Source organism: Ceratotherium simum, chromosome 27 (assembly GCF_057802395.1).
Source record: "Ceratotherium simum simum isolate JZ-2026a chromosome 27, ASM5780239v1, whole genome shotgun sequence".
In the NCBI taxonomy this organism is placed as follows: Eukaryota; Metazoa; Chordata; class Mammalia; order Perissodactyla; family Rhinocerotidae; genus Ceratotherium; species Ceratotherium simum.
Window position 1 is genome coordinate 5,532,249 of NC_141926.1, and position 8,287 is coordinate 5,540,535.

General features: G+C 46.3%; 1 long non-coding RNA gene across 1 annotated transcript; it reads left to right on the forward strand.

Moving 5' to 3' along the window:
• Nucleotides 1-8,008, forward strand: LOC147913398 (uncharacterized). Its single transcript, XR_015548706.1, has 3 exons — nucleotides 1-713; nucleotides 3,061-3,254; nucleotides 7,456-8,008. It is a non-coding gene; the product is annotated as an uncharacterized LOC147913398 (long non-coding RNA).
• Nucleotides 8,009-8,287: the final 279 nt, after the last annotated feature.

Consider the following 8,287-nt stretch of genomic DNA (forward strand, 5'->3'; position numbering starts at 1 on the left):
AAGTCAAGTCTAATGAAAGTTTGTCCTTCATGAAACTCCTAACTCCATCTAGTTGGAGCATTTATGAGCTTTTCATTTTAAGAGGGCTAGTTTAAGTTTGTGGGTAAACAGATGAATTAAGATCTAGTTGCAGAGGAGCTTGTGCAGTTTTAGTGGATGGCAGAGCTGTCTCATCAGAAAATAATGCAGGCTGAAGTGACAGCATCTGACTGTCCCCTTGGTTGTCTCTATTTTTATGAATGGTTTTAGAGTGCTTGATCCCTACTCAGAGCTATGGTGCTGGCTGGATTTGGGAAACAATAGTTTTACCTTCCCGGTGTTTTAATTGAAATCATATGTGGCCATCCTCTGATGGGGTAGCATCGTTTTTCTTTTATATCATCCTTAAAGAACTTCTTCAAGAAAGAAGCCACTTCCCCTGGTATTGGTGAGCAATGCAGATGGGGAGGGAGGAGAAGGTGAACCCCTCGCTTGCCGATAGCACCCCCACATTCTCTTCAGACTGGCCCTTTCTCACTCACTGCACCCATAGCTTCCACCCTTCCTTCTCTCCGCCTTCCTCTTCCTCCTGCTCCCTCCAGCCTCAGTGAGAGCCTCCATTTTCAGCCCACACTTCCTTGGTCCACTCAGGGAAACCACACCCTACAGTGAGATGGGCCCTGCTTCCTTGGAAAGAGCAGACATCATCATTAGCAGTTCCTGGACAGTAGAAGGTAAGGAAGGGTCTCACCCTCCAGCCCAAGAAGATAACCAGGGATTCCTTCCAGGAATACGTGGTACTTGGCCAGAAAGATTGTCATCAGTGTTGACTGGCTCTTGCTGCTAGCTCTGAGTTCCTTTTACATGAATAGTTTGCAAACTTTTTGGTCTCAGGACCCCTTTACACTCTTAAACACTGGGGACCTCCAAGAGCTTTTATTTATGTGAATCATATCAATCAATAGTTACCAAATTAGGAAATAAAACTGAGAAATTTTAACAATATGTAATAACTTATTTAAAAATGACAATAATAAACCCATTACACAGCAACACAAATAACATTTTAATGAAAACTATAATTTTCAAAAAAATTAGTGAGAAGAATGATGTTATTTTACATTTTTGCAGATCTCTATCTGGCTTAATAGAAGGCAGCTGAATTCTCTCTCTGCCTCTGCATTCAGTCTGTCAGGAAGCCCCTGGAAAATTCTACCCAACACGCAGGAGAGAATGACTGTGAAAAAGGCAAATAACATTCTAGAATTATCATAAAAATTGTTTTAAGCTAAAAGACCCCCGAAAGGGTCAGACCACCATCTTTCTTTGGTTTCTATATTTGCGTCTTAAGTCATTTTCAACATATAAGGAGTCTTGCGTATCAGGCACTGTGTCATCAACTGGGAGGAAAAGGCGAAATAGGAGATGGTCCTTAGCTTTGCAGACTAGGTCAAAGAGCGCCTTTCTTTGTCTATCGAAGCACCTCCCAGACTTCGCAAGAGGAAGACACCAGCCACTTGCAGCCCAGTGGAAGCTTTTCAACCCGTCTCTTCATTCTCTGGTAGCTTCATTTTCTGCCTGCCCCCTGGCTCCTTCTCAGCAACTTATAAACAGGCTTTAAGCTCCCACTTCTCTCTCTCTATTTTAAAACCTGTCTTTTTTTTTTTTAATTATTTATTTATTTATTTATTTTTTCCCCCAAAGCCCCAGTAGATAGTTGTATGTCATAGTTGCACAGCCTTCCAGTTGCTGTATGTCGGACACGGCCCCAGCACGGTCGGAGAAGGGGTGCATCGGTGCATGCCCGGGATCCGAACCCGGGCCGCCAGCAGCAGAGTGTGAGCACCTAACTGCTAAGCCACAGGGCCGGCCCATCTATTTTAAAACCTGTCTTGATCCTACCCTGCTGCAGGTTTCTGCCCCAAGTCTCCCTCCCCTTATAGCCTCACTTCTTTTGTTTTGTTTTTTTTTTTTTTTTTGTGAGGAAGATCAGCGCTGAGCTAATGTCCATGCCAATCCTCCTCTTTTTTTGCTGAGGAAGATTGGCCCTGGCCTAACATCTGTGCCTATCTTCCTCCACTTTATGTGGGACGCCGCCACAGCATGGCTTGACAAGTGGTGCCTCAGTGCATGCCCGGGATCCGAACCCCGGACCGCCAGCAGCGGAGTGCGCTCATTTAACCGCTGCGCCACAGGGCCGACCCCAACCTCACTTCTTGAAAGTGCTGCCCGCTCCCCTTATCTCAATTTCCTGCTCCTTGACTCACTCCTCACCTTACAAAGCTCCACTCAGGAATTGACAGGCCATGTAGACATTTCTCCATCTGTATCCTTACCCACCCCCCTTGGCGCATTCGACACTGGTTTCTCAGCTCTAAAGAGTTACTGGATCTGGGCATTGAGCATACACAGCTGCTAACATCACACACAAAAACAGAGAGACTACCCAGTGTTCTGTGCCTCCTGATGGAAGTCCACAATAATGCCTGTGCAATGTTCTTGCCAAAAAATCAAACCTGAATCTGACTAAGCCTCTACATCACGGGTGGGCAAACCACATCCTGGGGGCCAAATCGGGCCTGCTGCCTGTTTTTGTAAATAAGGCTTTATTGAAACACAGCCACGCCCATTTGCTTAAGTAGTTACAACAGAGAATATATGGCCCTCAAAACATAAAATATTTGCTGTCCAACCCTTTACAGAGAGTTTGTCAACTCCTGCTCTAAATCAAAAGAGTCCCAAGACCCTTATCAGTCAATTACAATATAGAGACCTTATTTGGATCCTAATTTGAACAAAATGAAAAAATTACTTATGAGACAATTAGAGAAATTTCAACACTGGTTGGATGATGTTATGGAATTATTGGTGCTATTTTTAGATATAATAATGGTATGGAATGTGTGTGTGTAAGAGTTCTTATCTAGTGGAGACATGTGTTGTAATGTTTATAAATGAAATGAGATTTATTTCAAAATAATGTGGGTTGGTGGGGGAATGTGCCAGTCAATGTTCTCAGGGAAATGTGTAATCCTAACAATAACCCTATCAGCAGGCATCATTATTATTCCTATTTTACAGATGAGAAACCAAGGCACAGAGTCGATACTTGACAGCTGGGAATGGGATTCAGATTCTGGGGTCTGATCTCAGAGCCTATGCTCTTCACCACAGCACTGGGCCCACCCGCTGTGATGGGGCCTTTCTGAGGATCACAGAACGGTCAAGCTGAAGAGAACCTGCAGATGCACACCTGCTTGGGGAACGTACAGAAGGTGAAACGGGCTAGGTTGACCCTACAGACAGTATCCACATTGCTCGTTTAACAGACATATGTTGAGCCCTCCTCTGTGCCATGTACCACGTTAGAGCCGGAGCCACGTGGGCGAGTAGCGCCAGACAGCCCCTTCCAACAGAAATCACAGTTTAGTGGGAGACAGACCGTAAATACATTTCCTTTTTGGAAACACCACTCCAGCTTCTGGGGGGGAGGAAAGTTGGGGGGTGGCGAGCCCGGAGACCGGGAAAGCAGTTGGGAGGCCACTGCCAGAATCCACGAGGCTGGTAGCAATGGGCACAGCAATGCTAAGGGAGAAGTTAGCATTTAGTGTTGAGAGATTAAATCTTCACAACATGTGTGCATCAAAATTCCCTCTGTTTGCATGGTGCCAGTGCTGGTGAGTTTTCAGAGCAATGTCACTAATCCTGCCTCATCTTAATCCTCAAATAGTGGAACAGGGATGGCAGATATCTCCATTTAAGAGGGACATTGAGGGACAGGAGCACTGAGCTCCCACCACATCCTGGATGCTAATTGCTTCACATCTTCTATCCCTTATCCTCTGCGCTCCCAGGTAGGCATCATGTGCCCATGTCACAGGGGAGAACACCGAGGCACAGAGAGTTGACAGTCTGCCTAAGATCACAGCAAGTCAATGAGGAACTGAATTCAAACTCGGTCAGTCAGTGCCGAAGCCTATGTTCTTTCTAAGCCGTGTTGCCTTCTTAAAATGACTAATGAGGCATGTTTTGGGATGGAGGGAAGTAAGGATACACCTCAGACTTCCTTTAAATACTAACTTGCGCTTAGGCATTTAATATAGGTGCCTGCTTACAAAAAGCCATGTACACTTTCAGGAGCACGTTGGTTGGATAAATAAGGCCCGTCAGTGTTATATGACATCAGCGGGGCCCCCTGGGCAGGGCTTTCCCTAGAGAGGGGCTGCTGTAATCATATAGGTTTCCAAGTGTCTGTCTAGCACCGACCCTGCTCTTTCAATGAGTTTAGAGGTAACAGCCAATGGAAGGCACGTAGGCTCTGAGCTCAGAGACCTGGGACCAGCTTTTCTGATTCTGCCTCAGACCAGTGGAGTGTCTCCAGGCAACTTTCTTCTGCTCTCTGAGCCTTGGTTTCCCTATTTGTGTGTCTACTGCCCACCTCCAGGGGCCTGTTCTCCTGGACTCAGCATGAAGGGCACCTCCTGAAGTTGTGTATCAGTGTGGCTTATTTACTTGCTTTAGCAGACTCCTTGTTAGGATTAAATTATATTCCATGGTCCCTCGATTCTATTTGTTCACACTTTAACCTCTCCAAAGCCAGGACACAGACGCAGTACCCTGTGAGGCCGTGCGTTGGTGTTACTCCTGATGCCGTGATGGAAAACCACTCCCCTTGACATTTCACTTATCAAACCATTTAAGGATCGTTTGAGAAAGGTGTATGAGCCTTGAGGATTGTCTAAAACTTTCTGTTGATGCTGTCAGGTAATGTCAAGAAAGCCCAGCATAAATGCTTGCAAGAAGGTGACAGGCTGGGAGTATCCTGGAGACATCACTAGGAAACTACTTGTGTTAGGCAGGATAATGGTTTCCTAAAGATGGCCACATCCAAATCCCAAGAACTTGTGAGTAAGATTCCTTATATGGCAGAAGGGACTTGGCAGATGTGATTAAGTAAGGCCCTTGAGACGGTGAGATTATCCCAGATTATCTGGGTGGGCCCAATCTAATCACGTACATCCTTAAAATCAGAGAGCCTTTCTCAGCTGAAGTCAGAGGGAGCCATGATTATAGAAGAACAGTCAGAGAGATGCAATGTTGCTGGCTTTGAAGAGGGAGGAAGGGGCCACGAGCCAAGGAATGCAGGTGACCTGAGCAACTTGTGAAGGCAAGGGAACTGCCTCTCCCCCACAGCCCCAGAAAGGAAAGCAGCCCTGCCAGCACCTTGATTTTAGCCCCGTGAGACCCGAGTCAGACCTCTAAACTATAGAGGTGTAAGAAAATAAAATTCATGTGTTTTCAGCCACTAAGTTTGTAGTAATTTGTTACAGCAGCAACAAGAATCTAATACACCACTCATAGGAAACTCTATCATCTTACTTTAATGGCACAGAGGATGATATTGTATGGAAAAGCATGGATATTGATGACTCTGAGTCCAAAAATCATTCGAAGAGTTGGGGAGTGTGAAAATTTTAGGAATAACTTACCAGTTTATTTCACTTATACTGGAACGTCAAATTGGGTTAAAAACCTCTTTTCACAGATATAAAACAAAAATCTTAAGTGGTAAGAAAGTATCATTATCATGTCATAGTTTAATGGTAGCATTTTTCTTCTTAGTGGTACATGAGGTAATGGTTCTTTCTGCTGAGACGCATATCTTACCATGATTAGAGTTGGTGAAATAGGGCAACTCATGTGGAAGTATTTATGTAGCAGTCGCGCGATAAATACTAGTTTTCCGCCCCTGAAAATGTTGTCCTGGATTTTAAGACTTAACCCCTTGGCTATGTTGACTGGGATTTTGGGGTGTCTGTATCCACTGTAGTCCTTCCTTATTACTTGTTTCTAGGGCTTGGTCTGAAGCCTCTTTCTCACTCTGTAACTGGGCTTTTCCACCTTCCCATTGCACTAGGAACAGCTTCTCCTTCTAGAGATGGGGAGTCGTTTGGTTATGATCTCACAGATGAGAGAGTGGGATCCTCTTTAGCATAGTTAGCATCCTTCTGGAGTTCACAGATCTCTCTCATTCTGTGACTTTTGCATCATCATAATTAATTAATATTCGTGCCAATGCAGGCAGAGTCCATGAGTGGGGAAATCAGATGTGAGGTGCCGGCTGCAGACCGACTCATTCGGCTGCACAAACGTCTTCTTAATGTGCTGTATATATTTTGGTCACCTTCTGAAAGTCTCAATCGCTTCCCTTTTCTGGTAGAAGTCTGGAGGAAGACAAATTTCAAGCTAGCACCTGCAAAAACGTCTGTTTTGACAGGGGCCATTTAGAGAATGGGCCTGTCCTTTGTGTGGATTTATGAGTTTGTTGGAGGAAAAAAGTAAGAGAGTGAAGAAGGGAGGGTGTGAAGGAGAAAAAATAGGGAAGAGAGGGCAGGAGAAAATGCAAGTCAGCCTGCAGTGGGGGACAGCTGGGGATCTGCACTGGCCCACCGCCTCCCAGGAGATTTCTGTGCCCAGCAGAGTCTCAAAGCCCCTGGCTGGTCCGGTTGAAATCAGATCAGATTCATCTCCCATGGGAGAGAGAAGCAGTGTGGCCCCAGAAACCATCCTCTCCTTCAAGCTCAGGGCACAGAACCTCCTCCTCACACCCCTCCGCCCCAAACTCAGGGTGCAGCAGCCCCTAGTGGGTCATCTAGGTGGGGATGGGATAGGGGGATGGGAAGGCAAAGGACCTCAAATGACATATAGACCAGGCAGGGCCCTCCCTACACATAAAGCAGCCAACCGTGGCATTTGACCTCATGTTACCCCCGTGGGCTGCCTGCTGAGTGATGCGGGACATCTGGTCTGGCAAGACCCTTAGCAGATAGCAGGGACCCAGAGGGGAGAGGGCAGGGCATCTTTTAGGATGCCATTATAAAAAAGGTAGGGACGAGGGCTCCGGGCAGCAGTGAATACCCAAGCATGGCCAGCCTCTGCCATGAGCTTCCCTGCCTTTTCCTTGACCCCTGGGAGACACCACTAAAATCCCACCAGCAGAAAGAGGCTGGAAGGGTAGGTGGGCGAACCTGGAGCAGTTGTGGTAGAATTCATTAAAATCTCAGAAATTCCACCAAACTGTCACACACAGGGTGACTATCAGCCTCTGCCTGCAGACTAAGGGTCCATAGACACCCATCTGGCTCAAATGGCAGCCACACCCTGCGAGCTGGTTCTTAGCCCTTGCCCACCTGCCCCCCGATCCTGCCTCTGCACCATCCCCAAGCGGAAGCATGTCTGCTGACTCCGGCGCCCAATTCTGTTCTCTTGACTCTCTCCCAAAGATTCCTGCTAACCTGGTGACAGAGAAAGCCCACACTAGCTACCAAATCCATCACTCTTAGCTTTTACTTATAAATATGTGCAGATCATGAGAAATTCCCAGACACGTGAGGAGAATCAGCAGCTTAAGGAGGGTCACTGTGCTGGGAGGGCAGTGGAAGACTTAAAATATAATTCTAAAATTTTTTTCCTCAGGGAAATTTCAGAAGCTATTAGATGAAGGAAATAAGAGCTTTTACTGTTAAAAAAAATGGACAATTGGAGCTCAGAAAAGAATTCTTGGCGATAAAAACATAATTTTTGAGAATAAAAGAAAAACTCAGTGGAAGCAGTAAATGGCAGAAGGGACAGAGCTCAAATCTGATGTGACGAACTAGCAGCTCGATGTGGTTTAAGGAATTGCTGCACCCCCAGAGCAGACAGACAAAGAGGCGACAACCATGAAAAGCGCTATTTATGATGAAGGGAAATCCAGGAGATCTCTCCTTTCACATCACGTCAGGTTCCAGGGAGGGAGAATGGAAATGGTGGGGGAGAAGCGATGATGGAAGAAACAAGAAGTTTTCTTTGAGCTGAAGAATGTTGGGTCAAAAATGCTCCCCAAGGGCTGGCCCGTGGCTTAGCGGTTAAGTGCGCGCGCTCCGCTGCTGGCGGCCCAGGTTCGGATCCCGGGCCGCGTCCCACATACAGCAACTAGAAGGATGTGCAACTATGACATACAACTACCTACTGGGGCTTTGGGGGGTGGGGAAAGGAGGAGGATGGGCAATAGATGTTAGCTCAGAGTTCGTCTTCCTCAGCAAAAAGAGGATTAGCATGGATGTTAGCTCAGGGCTGATCTTCCTCACACACACAAAACAAATGCTCCCCAAATGCAGGGTGAAATTATCTAAAAAGACACTTAGAATTCCAAAGATAAAGGGAAAATTGTTTAAACTGTGTGTCCGGCTGGCTCAGGAGTGTCTCTTGAAGACCAAATGGCAGAAGACAGAACAGTCTATCCGAGGTCCCAGAATTCTGTTTTTCC